The sequence below is a fragment of the Sciurus vulgaris genome (genome assembly GCF_902686455.1).
Source record: "Sciurus vulgaris genome assembly, chromosome: 8".
In the NCBI taxonomy this organism is placed as follows: Eukaryota; Metazoa; Chordata; class Mammalia; order Rodentia; family Sciuridae; genus Sciurus; species Sciurus vulgaris.
In genome coordinates, this window is record NC_136468.1 from 22,403,811 (window position 1) to 22,428,430 (window position 24,620).

Consider the following 24,620-nt stretch of genomic DNA (forward strand, 5'->3'; position numbering starts at 1 on the left):
GTTCCCTAGTCACAGCAAAAGAAATGAGCAACCTTTTCAAATTTAGTTACATTTTGCATTTTTACCAGCAATGTATGAGATTTCCAGTTGTTTCTCATCCTCGCCAACTCTTGGTATTAGCAGATTTTTTTTTAGCTATTCACACAGAAATGTAGGGATAGCTCATCTAGTTCTAATTTACATTTTCCTAATGACTAATGACATTAGTAAATGTCTTTTTATGTGGTTATTTGCCATCTATATATCTTCTTTGATGAAGTGTTTGTTCTAGTCTTTTGTCCTTATTTTTCTTAAAATCAGATTTTTTTGTTTTCTTATTGTTGAGTTTTGAGAGTTAAGATATGTGATTTGCAAATATTTTCTCCATCTGTGGCGAGTTTAGGGCCCATCTTACAGAATAGGAGACCAAGGCATAGAGAAGTTAAGCAGCCTTCCCAAAGTTGCACAGTTCATAAGAGATTAAGATGGATTCAATCCCAACAGTCTATACTCTTAGCCACTATGCTGTGCTGCCTCTGTACCATCACTGTGACAGGTAGACTCATAGATGGATAATCAGGCTGATCAAGTTTCATAGTTATACTGCTCCCTGATAGACATTTCCACCTGAGCAAGCTCCAAAGTGATCCCTGGAATAACTACTGGAAACTTATCGGTGGGGTCAACCAGAGGCCCTGATGTCTTCACATGCAGCACTCTGAGGACACTTATCTGTAAGTTGAATACATCCTTGGCAGGCTTTTGAATTCCATAAAAGTGATTGCTCATTAATTAAAATATTTTAACCACAAATAACAGCCACTTCTGAAAATAAAAGGGAAACTCTTCTTTTCTAATGATAGTTCGGGTTTATTTTAGCTTCCCTTGCCTAATTTTTGTGGAGCCTACTTTGGCAGCCTGAGTAAATATTTTTCAAGTACTCAGAAAGTCACAGTTCATCATGCATCTCTACAGGGATGCAGAAGACAAAGGGCTCTTTGGCAACCTGATGTTCCACAGGTGGGACTTCTGGGCACCAGTTGCTGCTTAAAGCCCCTCCAGTCCTTTAGCTCTAAAGCCTGGTTCTTTGTTCCGGAAACTGAATTGCTTATAGCAGATAATTTCTGCTCCATAAAGATATAGAGTGTTTAAGGTTTGTGTTAGTCCGCTTTTCACCAAAACACCTGACCTGAACAACTTAGAAGAGGCAAAGTTTATTTTGGGCTTAGGATTTCAGAGATTCAGTCCATGGCTGGCTGAGTCCATAGCTCTGGACCCAAGGCAAGGCAGAACATCATGGCAGTAGGGTGTGGTGGAGGAAAGTTGTTCAGCTCATGACAGCCAGGATGCAGAGGGATTCAGGAGCCAGGGACAAAATATGAACCCCAAAGTCACACCCCCAATGACCTACTTCCTCAATTTATGTACCACCTGCCTAGAGTTACCACCCAGTTAGTCCTTCAAATTTTAATCCATCAAATGGATTAACTCACTGCTCAGGTTACAAGTCATAATCTAACCTTTAACTCTTGCACATTCCTGCATTATCACAGAAAATTTTAGGGATACCTCATATCCAAAACAGAACAGGGTGGGTCTTACTCTCTGCCACCCTGCACATCGCTTGATTTCTTAATGAGGATTTTGTGCAGGCAAAGCATTCATTCCATTATTCACTTACCAAACATTTGATGAGTGCCTACCAAGTATGAGATACTGGTCTAGGCAAGGAGTTAGTCAAATTAAACAGTCCATCATTCAAAAAGTTTACAATTATTAAAAATCAGCCTGTAAGTGCACAAATGACAATACAGTGATGTAAGTGTGACAACAGAAGTTAGTACATTTTAAAGAGGCAGCCTGAAGTAGGCAGTCATGAAGAAGATCATGTGTGCATTGGTTTTCAAGGGTGAATATGAGTTTGCTTCGGGAACCATAAAGAAAAGGGATATTCCTGGCAGGAGAGACAGCATGGCAAAGTCAAGGATGACTTTGAAATATTATGATGTCTTTAGGGAAGCCGCAAGGAATTTGGTGTTGGAACATCAGCTGGAACAATAGACTGGCGAAGGCTGAAGTGTTGGGCAAGAATTACAATATGATGTGTACCAAGTGCCAAGCTAACAAACTCTCTGGACTTTACTCCATGAACAATAGAGATTCATTGACTTGATTTAAGTCAGGATGAAACATTGAGTGACTTGAATATTAAACAGATCATTCTGGTAGTAATATAGTAAACAAATAAAAAACGGAAATCCAGAGTTAAGGTAAAAAGTTAAAAGTTTTTTGTGATCACTATGCCAGGCACTTATTTAATTTCATCTTCACAGCAGCACAGAAAAAGTGTTATTTTTATTTCCATTTTGCAGATGAGAAACTGAAAGTTTTGTAGTTTACTTAAGGTCAACCAGCTGGTAAAGAATAAAGTCATAATTATGATGGTTCCATCAGAATTAAAGACCTAATTTCAGGTTGTAGGAATGGCAACAAAGGCATAGGTTTAAGAGGTACTTCAGAGGTTAAGTAGCCTTGGTGATAACAGGAGATAAGGGAGCTCAGGAGGGTTCCTGGAGTTCCTGGTTATTAAAACTTGGTTACACGATGGTGTCACTCATTCAAATAAGAAATGTAGTAGGAGAGTCTTTCGAAATGTGTAGGTCCCCCACTCTTTGTTACAAGTGTCTTCCACCTGTGCTCTGAATCCTACCCCCTTTAAATATAGAAGGGTCTTCTGTCCACATCTTTAGTCTTCTTCTCTATTTCTTCCTGTTGTCTGGTTGTTTCACCTCTATCTTCAATCACATTCAAGTTCTATGGGGTTTTTTTGTTTGTTTGTTTGGTTTGTTTTGTACTTTAACTACAGGCTTGTTAATTTCCTTTACTACCTAATACTTTTGAGTCTGTGGTTTAGGCTGTCTATTTTTCTCCTTTCTTTCTTCAACCCTCAACAATTTGACTTCTCCAATGAAATTACTCTGTTATAAAGGTAACTTGTGACCTCTTCTGAACCAAATTCCATGGTCTTCATTCAGTTCTCATCTACTTTGGTCAGTTTGGTGGTTATATTCATCATTTCATGACTGTGATGTTGACCTCAACTTGGTTCCTTCATACAGGGTAGTTCTCTCACTATCACAAGTCCAACATGGACTCTTTGACCATTTTAAAGGGGGGAAACAGAAATGGACCTTTATGGCAAATAGACACTCAACTTCTGGAAACATTTCTTTCATAGAATTTCTAAACAAACCAATGTACAAGAGATCATCATTGAGGCATTTCAGGAATATTTCCTCTCCACCAAGTGAATAAAACTTCATTCATCTCTATAGGCTTATTTGATATCTTTGGTAGCAACATAAGGTTTTACTGTGATGGCCTTGTTTTGGGGGCATAAAGATGAGGAGTAACCTAGTATATCAATCAAGATGGGAAAATGTAGAATATAAGCTTCAAATTTTTAGGGACTTTAAGCACATAACATTTTATTTCTCTTTCACTCAAATTTTACTGTGGTCTCTACAACTCTCTGGGAATGATCCTTTTCAGGTGGGAGCTTGGGGATCCAGGCTGAGTCCCTCTTGTGCCTCTGTGCCTTCAAACATGGTCTATATTTTTATTACTGCAGGGGAAAGAGATAGCTAGAGAGTCACTCCTGGTTCTTTCATGGTTTGGTGGAGCAGCTATGCACATCACTTCCAATCCCAGCCCACTGTCCAGACCAGCCATGAGGTCACTGAACTACAAGAGGGTGGGGGAGTTCTGTTTCTATGTACTGAGGAGGGAAAGGAAAACCAGATACAAGTGGGCACTAGTCAGCTACACCACAATGAAAAGATTCAAAAAATGTCCCCCTTAATTCTCTAGTGGTCGGACAAGTACTCATTTAGCCTTAAATTGGTCATGGATGATTGAGCAGCAACTCCATTCAGACCCAGGAGAAAACGTTAGTTCATATTGTGGAGGTACTTCAAATGATAAAATACTGTGGTTCTGTATTTCAGCACCAGAGTTTGAGGACAGCTCCCTGCATCAGAAATGATTCTGTATGGATATAAGGTTTTCTTAGAAGTACTGATTTTCAGAATTTTCCCACAAAGTAGGCATATATACAGTGTCAAATATTGCAATTAAACCCCTTCTTATTCCCATTCCTCTATCACATACTTTTGAGTAACTTCTTTAATGAGCCAGCACAGACCATTAAATGCCATCCTTTCTCAGTGTTTGGTCGACAAGTCCGTCTCAATTTTAAACTACAACCTCTGCTCCCTCTGTTTATGAGTCTGCACTGCCTTTCACCCTAATGAAACTGCCAGGTAATTTTTTGGAATCATGGGGAAAAGTCTGGCTCTAGCCCCCAGGGGATATATTGAATAACTTGTTTCTTGCTGACCTCAATCAGTCTGTAATTTCTAGGCATTTTTAGCTATCATCTGTGAATCTGTGCCTCTCTCCAGGTTCTTATTTGGAAACCATCTCCATGGTACATATAGCTTAAGGAGTCACAGGCACAGCAATTACTCAAGAAAGAAATTCACATTCGCAGCTCCCTCTGTATGTGATATGGAAATTAATAAGCATTTATTTTATGGCAAGGTAAAAATAAAATTATAGATGGGGATAGTTCCTTATTTCTCTGTATACACATATCTCTTTATACATTGTGTTTCTCTCTAAATAAGTATTTAGGAAGATGAGTTCAGCTCTTAGAAACCTGAGAGTGAACAGAATGGATTCTGAGCATGCTGGTGTTCTCGATTATTCCTGTCAACCCCTCAAGCACGTTTCTTTGTGATTTCACATTAAAAGTAGGGACCTCAGCACTGACTCCCCATAATGTGCTAAGAGGAGCTCCCACTACCCTCTGCTGGCCTCCCTATTTGCCTCATTCCTTTCTCTTCTCTCTGGTGATAGAACTATCAGACATCCCAGCAGTGTGTCCCTGTTCATCCAAACCTGGCTGCCTCTCAGGGAAAAGGACAGCGAAATGAAGCCACTCTCTCAGAAAAAATAAAGATAAACTAAAGCCACCAGGGGGACAGGTTTTGGAAAGGGCAGTAGTTGGCAAAAAAAAAAAAAAAAAATGCCCTTTCTTGGCAGAAAGCTACAAAAAAGTGTTGGAGGCTCTACACTGGGTCAGCTTTTTGTTATTTCTGTAGTGGGGCTACATCTGCACCTTCAGGTTCTACTAGGTTTACACACACATCTAACCCCAAACACTCCCCAAATTGGGAAGCAGAGCAAAGTAGTGGTCCACTCTGCTCTAGGAACCATGCATAGAACATGAACACCCTTTGGGTCTGTAACGTTTACTTACCAGTCGCACATCTGGACACATTCCAAAAATTAAGAACATAAATTCACAGATCAACAATATCTCAGATGTGTAGAGCACCTTCCTTGAAGGTACCCAGGTACCAACTAATGTTCCACCTGTACTAAAGGCATAATTACTCCCCTGTGCTATAGGTAGGGATGGTTGAGACACCAATAAGAGGGACTCAGGCAAGGTAGTGTGATACTCTTATTCCCTGACACATACTCACCAGGAAGACCAGCAGCTGACATGCCAAAAACATGCCTCAGTTGACTGAGGATGCAGCTTATGACATGGAAGAGAAGAGGGTTGGGACCTGTCCCCCACTGCATCTGGCAGCCTCTTCTCCTGGAGGAACCAGCTATCTGTAAGGTTGAGTGAGAGTGGCTTACCCCACAGGCACCTGCATTGTGCAATGAGGCAAAAGAATGAGACAGCGAGCTATTTCTCTTAGCAGCTATTATGGCTCAGATGTGAGGTCTCCCCCCAAATTATTTGGAGGTGAAACGATCGGGTTGTGAGAGCTTTAATCCAATCAGTGTGTTAATTCCCTGATAGGGACTAACTGACTGGTGACTGTAGGCAAGTGGGGTGTGACTGGAGGAGGTGGTCATTGGGGGGCATGGCTTTGGGGTATGTATTTTATCTCTGGTGAGCAGAGTCTGTCTCTCTCTACTTCCTGGTGCTGTATCCTAGCTACTTTTCTCCACCATACTCTTCTGCCATGATGTTCTGCCTCATCTTCAGCCCCAGGAAATGGAGTCACTGTCTATGGGCTGAGACCTCTGAAACCGTGAGGCCCAAAATAAGCTTTTCCTCCATAAAATTTTTCTTTGCCAGGTCCTTTGGTCACAGCAACCAAAAAAGCTTACTAAAACAGCAACCTAGTAGGGTGGTCTCTTCAGCCCCTGGGAAGAGTCTCAGGCTTCTCCTGCTAGCCATCCTTGACTTGCTTCGCTAATTATTCCTAAGTATTTCATGATGGGATTAGTGATGCAAACATACTTTCAGACTCATGATAAAGCTGTTCATATATGACTGCATGACCGATGTGATCCTATAATACGTATAATCTGAAAAATGAGAGATTACACTCCATTTTTTGTATGATCTATCAAATGCATAAATGCATGCTACTGTCATGTACAACTAATTAGAATAAATAAAAAAATAAAAATTAAAAAAAGCTGGATGAGGACAGGACAGAGGTTACAGAGGGCAGGCTGGGAGTCAGGGTTATATTAGGGATTGAGAGACGTGGGGCAGAGGGGGACATGGTCACAGTGGTCTCCTGGTGCTGTGTGTTTCCCTCTCCATTAGGTTACATAAGATCTGGGGGGCAAATACAAAGTGGCTTTGCCTGCAAAGAGAGGCCATCCCACCCAGTTCCCTATAGAATAAATTCCTTTCCCAAGAAAGCAGAGCAATCACAGCAGGTTAGGGAGTTCCATGCCAGCCATATCATAGCTCAAGCCCCACAGACCATGAAGTGGCACTAGAGACTGGCAAGTTCATAAATTATCCTCCCTGTCGATTGCATTTTTAATCAGAGCGTGCACCATGATCACTAATGGCACTTGCTTACGGGACAAAGCCCCAGTATTTATCTTGTTTTAATTATATTAGAAAGCAGTGATATTCAATTAACCAACTAATCAAGCAAGCCAATCAATACAGTTCTGGCAGGATTCTCCATTGTCTGGCTCCTTGTTCTGGGTGGTAGTCTGTGCCTCAGAGTCAGATGGAGTTAACTCTTGAGGGCCTGAATCATGCTGCTGAGAGTAGTTAGGAGACAGAAGACTGGATTCCAGTTTCAGACACAGGCAAAATCCCTGAAGGTTTTTTCCTTTGCCTGATTATAGCAAGAATTTGCAGCAGCCTCCTTCTGTGTTAAGGTGCTATTTGTTCTACAACATGTATTTGTTTTCTAGATACAGTCATCCCCAGTATCCCTAGAGATTGGTTTCAGAAGTCCCAGTGGATACCCAAATCTGCAGATGCTCAAACCCCTTTATAAAATGATGCAGTATTTGCATATAATCTATGAACATTCTCCTGTATACTTGAAATTGTCTCTATATGATGTAAATACATCGAATATAATGTAAATAGTTGTTATACTATGTTTTTAGGGAATAATGGCCAAGGAAAGAAGTCTGCACAAGTTCAGTAAAGATGCAGTTCTTTTTTAATATTTTCAGTCTGATGTGGGTTGAATCTGTGGATGTGGAACCTGTGAACACAGAGGACCAGCTGAAGCTATAAAGAGCCATTTTCCCCATTCTGAAGGTTGGAGATCTGAGATCCCTTGTCAGACAACAAACCAGCAGCAGAGTTCTAGATATGAGGGAACCTGATCATGGTATGATGGCATGATGCTCCCCAGGACTGTAAGGTAGCTCCTAACTCCACCAAGTAACCTAAGAGCAGGTGGACCACCCTGGACAGCCTTTGCCAGAATATTTAGAGCATGTGTGTGTCTAGACTCAGGAGAGCTGAGAGATGTAGTGGGCAAAGACCAGTTGCTCTTGGGGTGAGGACTCAGAGCCAGCTCTACCCCTCGCCCCATTCACATGTGTGCAGGACACCAGGTTTTGAGACTGTGTGGTTGGTTGTCCAAGGCTTGGCAGTGGTTGGCAGCCAGAGAGGAAAGTGTCTCCCTTGGGCTGTTCTCTTTGTCTTCATCATGCTGTAGACACACTGGGACATGGCCCACCCCAAGGTGAACTGACAATGGAAGTTTGCTCAGGGCTGCCCAGCCATCTGGCTATTTTTCCTAACTCATGGGGCAAGAGCCAATGCAGCATTTGCCCCTGGATACTCCCAACTCAGGTGGCAATGTTACTCACTGGACCCCAAACCCTATTATGGTTTCAGGAATTCCCAGCATTCACAAAACTAAAGATCGCCACTGGAACCTGTCTAGATGGTCTGCCTGTAGATGAGGATGGCCTTGGAAAAGATGAAAATATCCAGAGGAGATGGGTTTCCAGGATGCCCACCCCATAAGCTCACAACTGCCTAGCAAGCAGCGTGGCCTGTATACAGTTTTGCCCATGGCAGCCCAGTTAGGTTGTTCCAAAAGGCAAGAGAGTCTATTGGATGACCATAGACACCCTAGTAATGTCTTCTCAAATGCATCAAAGTTGCCAGGGCATTCTTGCAAGAGAAATAGAAATGACGTGGTACGGCCTGCAGGTCGACGCTTATGCAGAACTGTAGGCAACTTGGCAAAGGAACCCCCAAGGTTCCAGGTCCTTGTGTCTCTGCAAGCAACTGTGGCTTCAGGTGGACTAGAAATCAGAACCTGATTTCCCAAAATGCAGCCCTCTAAACACAAGCACATACCTGGGAAAGTGAGACATTTCACTCAGAGAGATGAAAGGGAAAAGAACACTAAGGCTGCTATTGTGTGTAAACAGCTGAAGAGTTACGATTCATTAAGAGTTTTGTAGGCTTGTTAATTTAATAAGAGCAAATGGGGCTCCAATGTCAGACAATAATCAGTCATTTGAAGGGGGCAAAAAGAATGAGAAGTAAAACAGTCATTACCTTACACTATGTTTAATCAAAAGGCACCAGGAACTTTCAACTTCACGGTAATGTTTGCAAAGCTTGAAGATTTCAAATGCACAGTCTTTGGCTCTGGCTGCCAGGCTGGAGAAATGGACATAGTTGTGATAACTGGCTATGGCAGGATTTGAAAGCCCAACCCCCATACATACTCACCCCAAGTTTCTCTCTCCTTGGAGCTGGATCCAGCTTGATATCAACCCAGTGCACACAGCAGGGCATTGCTGTGGCATTTGAGGTCTGATGAACCCCACAGTGATACTGGGTCAAGTCTGTTTTTTTTTTTTCTTTTTCAGGGTTCTGGGATAAGTCTTTCTAGCCTCTGAATTGTTCAAAATGTTTACTTTTTCAAACCATTTTTCCTTACTCTCCCCTCAATCCTTTCCATACTGCAGAAAGGACTTCTTCACATCCCCATTAACCATGTTCTTTACGACAAAGGGTGTGGTCCTGGGCCCCATGGATTTCCCAGGTTCCTCTGGCCCACTGTCCTTCTCCAACTGCTGGCTTCTAACTGATGGCCCAGCAGTGAATGCCCATGTGTGTGGTAGCAGGATCATGGGTAGAGTGCTTGCAGCTGTGCTCTGTCCTGTTCTTCAAGGACTGTCCAGGTCCACCTTTCTACCTCCCGGGACTGCATATTTCCCCCTGGCTATGGGTCATGTAAGTCTGAGGTCAGAGACCCATAACTGCGAGGGAGGGCCCTGCTGATCCTGTCTGCCCTATTCCTGGCCCAGTTCTTTGCCCAGGACTGAAAATGACCCCAATCCTTGTGTATTACTCTTTTTCTGCCTCCTGATTCTTCCTACATAGCACCCTGCACATTGCTACCCTATTCTTAATTATTTCATTGTGCCAATTGGCCATTCAAGAATGAATGATGGCTCCAAAAGTTTCTCTTTGATTATGAAGATGCTGTTCCTTGACCTGGTCAATATACCTGAGAACTTCACCCAACAAATGCTGAGAATTGATAAGCAAAACTTTATTTTTTCAAAGCATGGAATTAACCTGTCTGACTCAAACCCAAGTCTCTCCAGGGCTCCTTCCATTACCCCAGCTGCCTCTCCAGCCTGCAGTGGCTTGCCACAATCAAGTGTCAAACAACATTGTTTAAAAGCTTGCTGTTTTATCTATTTCTGGGATCTAATTGTTCTACTGGCATCAAAAAGGGACAGACTGGGTATTTCTTATAGCCAGATGGCACCCCATGAGCAGGTAATAGGGACTCAGGGCCACTTAGAACCTGGCAGGGCCAGTGTTTCAAGTGGTTGGAGCCCTCATGTGCAGCAGAAGAAGAAGAGGGACTGCAAAAACAAACACTGCCTACCTTAAATGTCCCCAATAAGCAGCCCAAGCAGAGGGCATGTGATTCTTTTGCAAAAAGAATAAATGAGGTCCAAGTTAGGGAAATTCAAGTACAAACCCAGATCTAGACTGAAGCATTTGCTGCTGCTGCTCAGGACCCACACAAAACAGTCATTGCTCCATAATCCCTGGGCTCAGCAGGCTGAGTGTCCCTAAAGATAGAAGTCATTTTAGGACCTGCTACAGAAAAAGGAGGGGTCAAGCTCACTGGGACAAGTCTTCCTTATAACAATGACCACAAATATCTGAACTGTCAGTTTAATCAAGCCAAATCTTCAGCTTTGAGGTCTATCACTAGGTTTAGTTTTGTTTTCTTCTTCCTGCACATTCTTTTCTTTTCTATGGTGTTCTTGCTTCCTGCCTTATGTCTTATTGTAGCTGGATATCTGAAATGATGATGAGCGGATTTAAAAAAATGAAGAATGATTTTTCTTCTGGTGCTTTAACTGAAGAGGCAGTGAAAGACTTGAATCAAGAAGCTGATAGCAACTATAATTTATGTTCCCTAGAAGACTGGACATAGGCAAACTCTAAATTACCTTTGCTAATAGGACAGTGGTAGCAAATGAAATGAAGCTTGGACTTGGTATTTCCCAAGTGCTTTTTCACACAATATGTACTGAACCTGCTCAGCAGCTCCTTGCAGTTGGCACCAGGATCAGATGAGAAAGGATAAATGACTTCTCAAAAGTCACACCATGGATATGTGGCAGGCAGGTCCAGGTCTTTTGATTTCAAGTTCCATGCCTCTGCAGTGATTCCATAAACAATTCTAAATCTCACTTTGGAGTGTTACTTTTGCTCTCCTCTGCCATGAAGGCGTTGCAAGCAAATGGCCATTTATATGTTTTGCGTGGTGTCCCCTTTCCATCTCCTGGAAGAGATGCTAGTGAGGAGTAGTGGTCCAAGGAAGCGCTGCTGGGACCTTCTCATAGTAGCCAAGGTAGGGATCACTATCCCCATTTCACAGTGAAGAATCTGAGCTCAGAAACACCAAGGAACTTGCCTACAGGCATGTACCTCTCCAACAGTAGGCGCCCCCCTGGAGCCTGTGCATTGGCAATGGTCCCCCCGGGCTGTTGGCCTGGTCCATTAAAAATGCTGTAGGTGCCCGACTCCTGGTAAACCCCAATCAGGATGGCAGTGAATTCAGATGACCAGGACATACTTCACTGGCCAGCCCTGCAGTCCCTTTCCAAAAGCTCCTGTGGCCCTCATCCAACTGGTGGTAGGTCAGCCACACTGACTTCCTTCCACAAAGCTTCCCCTCTTCATGTCTCCTAAAATAGACGTATGCAGGGAAGGTCAGGAAATGCTCAACCCCCAGGGGAGAGGCTTAGCTCCTGACCCATCTGGGCATGTGATTTCGTCCATGGTCCTGGGCAGGCTGCATGGACATTCGTCCACCTCAGGGCTTGACTGAGAGCACTGGGGGCTTGAAAAGGAAGTGACCTCCCACCCACCAAAGAAGGGAGCCAGTTGTCCAGGCCCTCCCTACTGCCTGCCTCCCATGCCTGCATCCGAGTCTCAGCTGCAATGCCATGTAAAGTGTATCAACCTGCACCCTGACCCTCGTCCAGGAGTCACATGACAGGTGTCCTCCATCACCCAGCAGCCCCTGCTGTTTCACCCCCTGAGACTCAGCATCTCTGCCTCCCTGTCCAGGTATGACATGGAGCTTGAGCCAGCAGAGGACCCCACCCTTGCCCCTGAATGGCCATCTGAAGCAGATGGTACCTCTCTCCTTGGAGCACGTAAGGAACAACCCCAACAGCAATATTAATTGATCAGTTCATTTATTTCAGACCAGCTGCCAGGGTGACCTGATAAGCATAGAACATGAAACTGTCTCCTGCCAAGCAGCCTAGGTTCTTCCCATTTGGCTCTGTCATACCCTTGGCCTTGGAGCTACTGGGAAGGATAGTACTACCCCCTACCTTGTCCCATCCCCCACCCCTGGAAAGGAGGGAAGAGACCCAGCAGGGTCTCCTGCCAAGGGGTCCTCTGGAAACCAAGTCACAACCAGTCCCAGTGTGTTTCAGAGCATCTGGGCTCCCATCCATCAGCCAGGGCATCATTAATAATCCACAGCCTAATGACGGAGATGAATATGGGAGCAGGGAGCAGGGAGCGTGGCAGCCCCAGAGCAGCGAGACGGAGGGAGAGGGTGACTTATGAGCCCACCTCCAGGAGTAACCTTCTTCCCACAATCAAAGCCAGGCACCAAATGATTTATTGATACAGTAAACGGATTTTTATAATTAAAATTGATTTTTGGTGTTAACCTCGTCATGAAGGGCCAGGTCAAGTTCAAGAAAGGAAAAGGGAAAAATCTAGGGGAAAGAAGAGAAATAGGCTCTCAATTTCCCATATATCTTAGATTGTTAGAGCCAGAAGGGACCTCTCATTTTACAGGTGAGAAAACAGCAGCCCTGATAGGTTGATGTATTTGACCAGCCTCAGATGGTGAGGTAAGGCAGAGCTGGAACTGGATTTGGTTCTCCTGGATCCCTAAGATACACTTGTTTCCCTGGGATTGAATGTGCAGATGATCACAGACCCACACTATACCATTGTGCAGGTTGTTCACTGCACAAGAACGCTTCATCAAGAGGATGGGTTGGGGCTGACTTCTGGTCATTTTCCTCTGTGCTAGGGCAAGGCTACTGCCACCCAGAGGCTGTGTTCAGAGGCACCACCTGGATCTCTTCCTTTAGGAGCCAGCTCTTGGCTGACCAGTAGTGGTTAGCTTTTCTTTGACTGTGCCTATCTGACCCTCACCTCATAGTCCAGTGCCTGGAGCCTAGGTTCCGGCTGGTTAGTGGCAGCCCCTGCGGGGCTCTGATGCAGGCTGTGGAGATGCCTGGGGCTGCAGTGTGTCCAGCCCAGTGTGACTTACCAGGTGGGATCAGTGACACAGAGCGGCAGATGTGGGTTTATAGATGGTGTGGGTGTGTTTTGTGTTCACCAACACACACACCTGGGCACACCTGCCGGCTGGTGTCACAAGCATCACCCTGTGTGCACAGACAGTGGGTAACCATTCCCTGCAGGAGAGGCAGTGAGGGAGAGAGGAAACCATGCCCATTGCCAGTGTGCACTGAGCAGTCTCTGTTAGACCCACCACAGGGAGTGGGCCACGGCACTCTGAGTCCTCCCCTTGGTCTCCATACCAGGCCCCTCAGCAAGCGCAGTGTCCCAGGGGTCCTAGGAGCAGTACTGCCTCTACCTCCCCTGTGTCCCCGGGGGCACATTGTATTTTAGCCTGTATGAGTGAGCCAGGAGGGACACATGAAGGTGGACACAGTCACTAAAAACCCTGGAAGGATGGGTTCTTGTCTCTTTTCCTAACCTACCGCTTTTAAGATTATTTCTTAAGAGCAGCTTTAGTTTCACAGCAAATCTGAGCAGAGAGAATTCCCTTAGACCCCCAGGCCCCCATGTCCTTCCTTGTTCTCAGTATGGCCCACCAGAGTGGCACACTTTCTACAATCATGAGCCAGCAGTGACATGTCACTACCATCAAGAGTCACAGGTTACCTTGGGGTTCACTCTTGGTGTCCTAGGTTCTCTGGGTTGGGACAGTGCATAGCGATATGGATTCCTCACCATGATATCATACAGGATGGTGTCACTGCCCTAAAAGTCCTCTGTGCCCTGCCTATTCATTCTTCTCTTCCCTGTAACCCCTGGCAACCACTGATCTTGCTACTGTCTCCATAGTTTTACTTCTGCCGGGTCATATAGTTAAAATCCCATGCCATGGAGTCTGTTTAGAATGCCTTCTTTCACTTAGTGATACATGCTGATGATTCCTCCTGGTCCTTTCTTAACTTGATAGCTCGTCTCTTTTTAGTGCTAAATAATTTTCCACCATCTAGATCTACCAGTTTATTGACCCATTCACCTAATGAAGGATCTCGGTTGCTTTAAGTGTGCACGTGTATGATCCAAGCTGCTGTACATGCCTGTGTGTGGCTCTAGTTTGGTTTTCACCAGCCTAGCTGGACCACCACCCACCGCAGGGAGAAGACCCGAGAGGTCCAAGGGCTTCAGTGGGTCTAGACCTTGGGGTCTGCACCTTATTCTGGGTGTCCAATCCATGCCCTGATTCCTATGAGGCTCAATATCTATGTGCTGGTGATGATGGAGGGACCTTGTTAGGAGCTAAGTCACCATGAAATATAAGGCAAGCACCATCCTTTGTGTCTCAAATTATGAGTAGATTACCGTGCACACAAGCAACAAATTAGGGCAACAGTGCAGATCAGTACTGTTAGTGCTGCACAGAGCTCCCTCGTATGTCACATCTGATCATAGTTAAAGATGTGTCCCGTTCTTGTTTTCCTTCAAATCAGTGGAACCTGCAAACATATTGTATAAATGGCTGCAATGAATGTTTGCATGAGGTGGCCTTAAGTTCTCACCCGAATCCAGGATTCTTAGTCTAGACTTGTACAGCTCTCTGTCTCTCTCTCTCTCTCTCTCTCTCTCTCTCTCTCTCTCTCTCTCTCTCTCTCTCTCTCTCTCTCTCTCGTTTTCTTCCCATGTCTTCCTTGTTGTCTGGACAAGTGTGGGCTGTTTTTCCAAGCATCCCCAAAAGTCTCAACTTCAGCACAGACTCTTGCATATGAGCGTCACCAGGAGATTGGTCACAGGGGACAAGGAGGAGCAGAGAGGAGAAAAGGCTGCTGAAGGGCAGAGGCTGTCGGGCAGCATGCCCTGCTCTTGGGGTCGCCGGGGACACAGGACTCTCCCTCCTGCCCCCTGGCTCTGCTCCCAGAAACAGCCGGACGCCAGTCCACTTGTGCCAAATGAGGAGTGAGCGCCGTCCCCCGGGTGATGTCTGATTTCTGAGAAGGACAAGAAGGGAAATCAAACAAGGGCTGTGAGGTGAACACAGCCACCTTTCCTGCCCTGTGGTGGGTCACCTGCCACCCTCAGCTGGCTTGCAGCCTCCTTTCACCCACGTGCCAGCTGCTGGGTTGGCAGTATTTCATATCCCTGCTCCTGGAGGAAAAGTAGGCAGAGCAGCTAGGGGGACAGGGACACCCTCTCCAGGGTTGGTTCAGTCCACCTGAACCAGATGTGAGGGCGGGCAGCTCTGCCTGTGTGAGGACCCTTCTCACCAACTCTTCCACCTACACCCTGCATCCCAAAGAACTGATTTTATTAAAGTCCGTCATGGCCAAACATCTTTCAGTGTCCTGGGTTTGGCTGAATTATCCCTAAGTTTAGGAAGCTGAGCTGGAAGGACCAGGGCAAACAGCCCAGAAAGCCAGGCTGCCCCCCCGCTCCCCCATCCTCCATCTATGGAGCCTGCAGGATCCGGGGCATTCCTCTGCACAGCTGGGAAGGCCACCCCAGCAGTCCCTTCACATCTCACTCTGCGCATGCTGGGAGCAGTGCACAGTTAAGGTAATCCAGAGGAGCTGGCTTACCTGTGGACTCTGGCTGCTTCATGTCCCCAGACTCTACTCCTGAGTGCAAGAAGGAATGTGCATGCTCTACCAAGCTTTGGGCAGCAGCTGGCCCAGGACGCAGGCCAGCTGTGAAGTCTGCTGCCCCCAGAGCCAGCAGAACAATTCCAAAATTGGTAAAGTCTCAAAAAGTCAGGCACGCCATTCCCTAAAGGCTCCTGCCCGGGTGATATCGTCTCAGCCATTGCCTAGAATCCTGCCCAGCTGCAGAAGATGGAGCTTTATTTGGAGAAATGTGTCCTATAAATGGAGACAGAGCTTGCCAGGGAAACACACCAGCCAAGGAGCCATTATAAGATAGATTTGCACCGGGCTTCTCTAACCCCGGCTCTGCCTATGTCAACGCTCATGGCGTTTTGAAGCCTCTTGCTCTGCAAATGATTTGCACAGTGGCTGGCAGCTTGTCATGAAGGAGCCACTTGTCCCTTGTGAGAGAGGGGGTTTGGGGGAGCAGGGAGGCTGCACCATGCCTGGGAGTAGTTGTTGGTCATGGACAAGATACCCTGTTATAGTCCTGCCCCTGCCACTCACCAGCTGCATGATCTTGGGCAGGTCACTTAACCTCTTCCAACCTGTGTCCTCATCTGTAAAATAGAGGCTGTCTTCCCTGACCTGGCTACCTGGCCATGTTGTGGTGGAGGTCATGTGCAATCACGACTGTGAAATTGCCTCCTAAATTGCGAAGCTGTGTCCAGCTCTCTGATGTTATTTCGAAGTCCTTCTCCACCCTGCGTCTGAGCTCAGCAGCTTTGCACCTGTTAGACTGTGAGATTCCAGAGCAAGGACACATCACCCTTAGGTCTCCAAGGCGTTTGCTCCCTAGAGCCAAACCTAGTCTGCGGTCAGGTCATTCATGGGGAAAGCTGGGGGCAAGTGGGTTGTGTAGAGCACAGTGCTTTGGGAAAATACAGAGGCTTGACTTGGAAATTCTAATTTTTCTGGGTCTGAGTATCAGCATTTTTTAGTAGCTCTGTGGTCAATTCTGATATGCAACTAGATTTGGAGGCTATTGGTCGAGACCCCAATTCCTTTTCCCTCCTCTCCAGTCCTTGCCAAGTGCCTTGTATGGTGAGGATCCCTGAGGGATGTCCCACAACTTGGCAAGTGACAGTACAGTGAGTTTGCTAGGAGGGTCATATGATCCAAACCAGCCCCAGGGCCCCAGACACTGGCCCAGGTGGAGCTGTGTTCGCAGTAGCATCCGAGCTAACTTAATGGAGGAGGAAACGCGTCTGAAATGGATCCGCTCGTGGCGTGCTACCTGCCCCAAACGGTGACATTTGTTTTCCTTGCTGCTGCCTCAGCCCTATATCCTGCAGGTTTGTTTGCAAACTCAGCAAATGCCCTGTATTTAATCGTGTCTGGAGGCTGCATCTTCGTGTCCCTGTCACAGCAGGGGCTGCTGGACTCTGTGCCAATGCCACCATGCTGGGCCTTGCTGCCTGACCCTGGCCTGCCAGACATACCGTGCCAACCCGTGTCCCCACATGCCGACACACAGCATGGCCTCTTGTGCTTGGCTGAGAGCCAAGCTCGATTTTCTGTCCCAAACCCACAGCCAGCTTTTGATTATGCCTGTTCACAGAGGTCAGGGGAAACCCGAATAAAGGAAGTCCACAGATGACCTTGACTTCATGTAGACTGACAGAACCGCTCCAGCCCGCCTAGGGTGCCGGGGTGGGAGGAGTGATACCATGAACTCCTTGGGCTTCTCTTTCTGCCTGATATAACTCAAAAAAAAAAAAAAAAAAAAAAAAAAAAAAAAAAAAAAAAAAGAAGGAAAGTCTCCTAAAAGCTGAGGAGGGAAGAGAAAGAGACAGGGCCTCGTAGGGAAGTCTGGAGCTGGCTGTGTGGTCAAACCCCTATGAATAAAGGGGTTCTACAGCACTGGGACCATGGACATCACTGAGTGGGGACTGGGCTCATAAGGTCCCATCACAACTGTCTCCTAAGCCTCTGAAGTATTCATCCAATACAGGGCCCATCTGGATACCTTTGGAGATGAACTTCTTATTTAGGGGAACATTATCTGGTTGTCCTGACTGCCATGCCAGCCACCACTGATGTGGTCAGCATGCTCCCGGGCAGCGTTGAAGACTTTATGTGTATTATGTTCTGTAATCCCTCTTGGAGGCTCAAGGATAGAAGATTCTTGACCAAGTTGAGGTGGCTGAGCAAGTATCTCAGATTGCAAAGCCCAGGTGCCAACAGCTGTACATCCTGGCTCCCGAGGGGCCCACTGGCTCCTGCCCAGCAGTGTGTCATTGAAAACCATCAATGGACTCTACACTTCTAGATCTTCCTCCAACTTTCTCCATCTACAGAGCTTCAGTATTGTTTGTTGATATGGTAGAAGCCTCAGTGAACAAAGAGGGTGTCTGAGGTTGGTTGGTCTCCCAGGCCACCCCACACATGTCCTCAGAGAATGGATCACATGAGCCAGGAGAAAACACCTCCCTAATACCCCATACACACACCCCAGGCCAGCAATTATTTCTGACCTCACCGAGTCCTATATCTAAACAGAGCCCTGACAGCCACTTCTCATTTCAAAGGGGGACCGAATTCCAAGCCATGGTCTACCATGGATCAGATTCCTTAGCTGCCTGAGATGTGGAATAGAGGAGTCCTCTCCCACCAGAAACAGTGGCCCTGTCCAGTGGGGTCAGGCCCTGGCAGATGGAGGTGTGTCCCAACAGCTGGTATGGTAGAGTTGGGCCCTTGACTGTCTCCCTGACCCGGTAGGGACAGGCAAGGATGGATGTCACTGAGCTCTTCAGCAGAACTTAACTAGCTCCCATCAGGGAAGGATCATTATTATTCCATTAAGCACATGAGGAAACTGAGGCTCAAAAACATAAAGGAACTGACCCAAAGGCAGTGGCTGAGCCAGGGCTAGAACCTCAGGCTGGCTTTGAAAGCCTGTGCTGTCTCCATCCTGTCAGGCTGGGCATGCTGGGCCCTTACTCACCCACACCACTGCTCAAATCGATGAGAGGAAAAGTGGCAACAGGCCACATGGGAGGCTTCAGACTGTATCATCACAAGTTGTGGTCATTTCCTTTTTTAGAATTCAAAGTATCTGTTGAGTTGATGTCATCCTACTTTTCTGGGATCAAAAGAACTAGGACAGGGGCAGAGCTGAGCATCCCTATTATGCAGACAGATGAAGTTCCTAAGATGGGCAGAAAATTAGGGGAAATCCTGGGATGAGACTCCTGGGGGCTTTGCTAGTCTTAAGATAGTTAATCATGATGGAATCAGATCCATTTGGGTCTGAAAACTAGGATCCTGGGAGGTAAGGACACCTGCCCAAAGTCTGACTGCAAGTTGGGGTCAGGTCTCAGGACCCCCAGCCCGGTGATGCTTCACACACCATGACTCCTTTCAATGGAAACTACGCTGATCCACACATAGTGTGTGTATTGGAGTCTGTCCCTGTGGGGACCGTGGACACAGGTGCACTGGTCTTGGCTCAGTAACTTCTGTAGGGTGAGATGAGAGTCCTCCCTATGTGGGTGGGGATGGCACAATTTTCCTTTGGGGGGTCTTTTGGGTGGGCGGGAAACCTCACTTGACAACTATAATATCAAATAATTCCCCCCACCAATATGAGCTAGTTACTTTTGCAAGAAGAAAAGTCTCTGGGGGCAGGGTGCACTCCCAGGGTGCCCCTGGTCATAAAGTGGACCAGAAAGGAGAAACCAGCCAGCTGTGAACCTTTTACATCGTTCTAGAATGTTAGAAATCTTGTGGAAGTTTAAAAAACTAAAGCATTGACCCTAAAATAAATTTTGAACTGACTAGTTAAGTAAATTGGTTTAAAAGACGAAAGGTCAAAGCATCTTGCAAGAATTATTTTAATTTCCCAAGTTAAAAAATGCTTTAAATTATATCCTGTCTGTGAAAAATTCAACTTTCCCAGAGTCAACCACCATTAGTAGTTTTACTATCTCCGTATAAGTTATTCTTTGCCCAAAAATGTCTCTGCATATGTGAATACCTGCTACACAGGCTATCTTTAAAAAAATAAAAATTGAGCCTTCATACGCTTTTCCTGAAACATGCCCGTGTCAATAGATGCAGACCAGAATTTTCTCAGAGTGGAACATGCCACCCTTTGTTTTACCGATCCCCTCTGGATGGATACTTAGGTTATCTCCAAAGAGTTATCAGCACATACAAGCATACAGTGAATATGCACAGCCCTGCGCCTGTGCCCAGGGGCTGCTCTTTCTGTAGGAAAGGAAAGACGTCAAGAGGGAGACGTGCTAGTCATTTATGTTTTAGTAATAACTGCCAAATTACCCCCCCAAAAGTTCACACCTGTGTAAAGCCCAGCCTTTTAGAACACTCTCAGTGTAACACTGTTCTTTCACTTTTGAAGAATTATTAGAAAATGCCCTTTAAGCAGCCTCTTTCCATGAAGAACACACATTTTGCCTGTGTGAGCAAAAGTGACTGGACATGGATGAACCTGCCTCTCTACCCCCAACAGCAGTCTGAGCCCCAACCCCACAGGGAAGCCCCTGTGTGTGCTGGAGTGTCAGGTGGGTACCTGGAGGCAGGGAACGAGGGGAAGGGAAGCAGATTTAAGCTTCTCAGGAACCCCTGTGATCTCTGTCACCTCCTTCTAAAGACAGCAGCAACTGTTTTCCTCAGAGGGTCTTTGTATTGACAGGACCTAGAAGGTTCCCCTACCCCAGGGGTGTCAGTTTTTAATGCCTTTAGGCAATGTGACATTTCCCTAGGTCAAATTCCTTTTGGAAGAAAGACATTTGTCTCCTATCCAAAACAGTTGTGCGCCCAGGCAGGCTGTCTGCAAGGAAAGGTGTAAGCATCTGCTAACACCTGCCCGTGCCCCCCAGACCCCCACAATGCACAGGAGGGTGCAAGTGCCCTTGCACCCGCTTAGGTCACTGCAGCTCACAGCAGTGGACCAAACTCCTTGGTTTGAACAGACAGACCATTGCTGGGGTCGGTCACTGGTTGGCAGTGCCCTTGACAGAGGAAGACAGAGGGAAGGGGAGAGGCTGGGTGGAGGAGAGTCTGCCCCTCCTGCCCTGCCACTTCCCACAAAGAGCCAGAGCCAGCCTGCCAGAGGGCCTGGCATATGCCTGGGGACCTGCTTGGCTCAGTCGCCTGCTGGGCCTGGAGTTAGGTGTCAAAGTGCCAGTCCCTCCCCCTCCCTCTCCTTCTTGGCTGCTGGAACAAAGGCACCCGTTGAGCAGGCCGAGCTTGGGAAACTCACACCAGCAGGTCCCCAGTCCGGGCTCAGATGGGGACATTGTCTTTGTCAGTGTCACTCGGTGAAAGATGGCTGGAGCAGGAGAAACACTTTGATCCCCAGGACAAAGGCTCCTTCGCACCTGCTGGGTTTGGGGTGGGCAGGGATCTTTGTATCCCCCACTTGTGTGTGGGTCCCAGAGTCTGCCTCTTCCTTCAGCCTTGACCTTAAGACTAGGTCAAGAACAGGCATCTTGGCCAGCAGTGTATGGGGATTTGGTGTTAAAAGAATAGTGCTGGTAGCCGTGTGGCCTTGGACAAATCCCTGCAGCCACAGAGAAACAGGGGATTAGAGCTATATTTGTCTCCAAGGTCCCTTTCATCATGTTAACTCTGTAAATGCCAGAACACTCTCCCACCCTAGATTCCATTTTTCCTGCATGTTGGCAGGAATGCTCTCTGGGCAGAACTCAGGTATGGCTGCCTGTCTTTTCCATCAGATGCATTGATGAACTGACCCAGGAAAATGTCCACCTTGCAACACCACAACCCCAGAGGTCAGGTCTCCTGAGCCTGTTGTATGACGTGAGCATGATAGTCAGGAGAGGGCATACTTTGACCTCCACACTGGGAAATGAATGTGTGGCAGTAATGCAGAGATGATAGGTTTTAGAGTAGAACTGAGATTGCCAAATCAGTTGTCCCAATCACAGCTCAGCTGGGGACATTGTCAGTATCAAAGAAAATGAGATTTTCAGAATATGTAGGAGCTTGAAAGGGACCAACTTCCTTCCTTCCTCCCTTCCAGCCTTCCTTCCTTCATTCATTCACACAGGCAAGTGGGCCTATTAATTCTCATTTTCCATGGGGGAAGGGAGATGATTTTTTTCTCTGTGCAAGGTGCTGCGACAATAGATGAAGACCTGTTATCGGCATTACACCAACACATTCCTCTGTGCCACGGCAATTAATCTTTAAGACAATCCTCAGGGTGCATCCAAGCAGGAAAGGAAGCTCCTGAGGTTAAGGAAGTAGACTCGAACCCAGGACTGTCTTCTCCCCGATTCCTGCTTCTCACCAGTCACTGAGGGAAAGCTATTTCAAACTCTCTTTTCCTCCCCAACCACATTCGAAGGAGTGAGGGAGTCTCTCTGGAGGTTCTGGGAGAGCCCCCTGGGTCTTTCTCAAGTACCCCCACTTGGCTTTGGGTTGCTCTGTTCACAAGAGGGTCCCCTCAGTCAAACCTTCCTGATTTTACAATAAGCTACCTGCAGTACCACAGAATTTTCAATGGCAGGATCAGAGGTTTCTCAATTCCCCAGGGCTGCATGCAGGGAGCCAGTGGTACTTGGCAGGTCTGACCGTGGGTGGCAGCCCCAGCTTCATTTCAATTTCCACCTTCACCATCACCCTGCTGCGTGACCTTGAGCAAGCTGCTCAGCCTCTCTGGGCCATGCCTTTCCCATCTGTGCAGCAGGGAGGGGTCTTGCTCTCCCGCGTGGTAAGGGGCCTGGCTAATAAGGAGCACGCCACTGCAGCGTGGCCCACACTGGGAGGCGTGAGGGTGGGGTGATTTCTGGAGGCGCTGCAGAATCCTTGCCCAGCTTTTCAGCTACCGCCGTTTGCTAATGAGAACCAGCATATGTTGATGATTCCGGCGTCGGCACTAGCTCCTTGGCTGTCCAGAGTTCCCGGAGCAAACTGGCTTCCTATTAGGCATTTATACTTATTAATAGCAGCAAATTGCAGCTCTCCACAACATCTGCTACTTTTCGCTTGCAGAAAGCTTCCCAGACCATTTGGATCAGTAGTATTTTGTGACCAATTCTAGGAGGCAGAGCAGAAGTGGGTCTCCTATCTGAAAATGAATCAACTGAGGCTTAATATGGGGAGGGATCTGCCCAAGGTCACCGTGTATCCAGAATAGACCAGAGCTGGGACCTCTACCCGCAGGCCTCATGCTCTGGGAATATTGTCCTTGCTGTTCTAAGTATGGACAACCTTGACCCCTACAGGCAGGTGGGGACAATGGTGGCAACCATGACTGCTACCCTTGACCCTGTGTGTCACTCTCTCAAGTGCAGTTTGCCCCATGGCCCATGAACAAGCAAACCTTTCTCAAGGAACTCTCTCTGCTACTAAGTAGACAAAGTTGTTTCCCCACACTTGGGCAGCCACAAGGTCAACCAGGGGTCCAGGAGCATCTCTGCTTTGCTTCCAGGACTGGACCTTCCTGAGATCTACTGATCCACAATCACAGAATTAAGTGAGCATGGTCAGCATGGAAGGACCAAAGAAGATCCACTGGGCCTGCCGGATCCAGTGTGCAATCTTCTCTGAACATACGCCTGCCACAACCAACCTCAGTGTCTGTGCATCGTTGGTGCCCAGGGTGGAAAGAATCACCCCGCCGCAAGCTTCCCTCTCTGCACTTGACCTCTTCCCCTCCACCTCTTTGCACAAGCGCTGTGACTCTCTGCCCAGCACCTATGGATCAGCCAGCAATTGCCACAATAAACCTGTATAACAAACCAGCCCAGAACTCAGAGCAACTGCAGCATCCATTCCAGTACCCATGGATTTGCAGAGCAATCACATGGCAGCTCTCTCAGCCAAGCTCAGCTGGACAGGTGTGCTTCCAGCTGCTGTCCTGGCTGGATTTGTCCCCTGGCCGTGGGCGGGGCTCAGGTCTTACTCTTCATGGGTTCTTCTGGGGTTCATCTGAGGAGGCAAAGGAAGCTCTTCTCTGGCAATGACAGAAGCACAAGAGGGCAAAGGGAAGCGCAGAAGCACGTCTCAAGCATGTTCTGGCCTTGTGCTTGCTCCATCCCATTGGCCAAATCAAGACCTGGGCCACACCCACAGCCAGGGGTGGGGACGTGAACTCCACCCTCCCTGTTCACCATGAGGCCATAGCATACAAGGCTACTTTACGGGATAAAGCGGTGGGAGTCATAACCCACAGCCATGACCAGCCTCCTGGTCTCTGCCTCTCTTACCAGTTGACCACATTCAGAGAAGAGACTGTGAGTGGAGGGATTCCAGGCATCTGGAGTGACTTGGAGTAAACTCAGCTTCCTGAACAGCTGTTATGCCACCAGTGTCCTCCCTGGCTGTGAGAGGCCCTCTGAAATCCTGGCCTGGGCCCAGGTCAACTCAAATGAGGCCTAAAGAGGAACCAGAAGCCACCAAACCCACAGAGAGGCTAAGGGGCTCCCAAGAGCGTGCCACAGAGGTGCCCGTGTGTTTCCAAGATAATGCTTTTCTAGAAAGGGCCTGGCTTTTCCCAACTCTGCTTCCCTCACTCAGGAGACAGGACAGCGTGAAGGACAGCACCAAGTGCCACATCTGTGCAGCCTGACAGCTCCCCAGCAGCCTCTTGGAGTTTCTTAATGGGTCGTCTTGCCTTTTTTTTCCTTTCTTTTTTTTTTTTTTTTTTTTTTTTTTGACGATTTTGAAGGAAATTGGGTACTTAAGAAGGCTTTTGGACATTTAAATTAACTCCAACCATCAGGCTCAGTGTAGCCACTGTGGCATTAGCATCCAATTATAAGAGCAGAGATGGAGTAATAACTCACATTTTGACCAGGATGTCAAATGCTTAAACAAATGAGAGATACACACGGAGGCTGTGCGTGGTGTCTCCGGAACAGTTCTGAATGTAATCAGCA

At 47.1% G+C, this 24,620-nt stretch overlaps 1 protein-coding gene across 2 annotated transcripts in view; it reads left to right on the top strand.

Annotated features, from left to right (window-relative positions):
- PLXNA4 (plexin A4) overlaps window positions 1-24,620 on the top strand; it is a 422,599-nt gene that overhangs the window by 291,838 nt on the left and 106,141 nt on the right. The gene's annotated exons all lie outside the window — the stretch shown is intronic.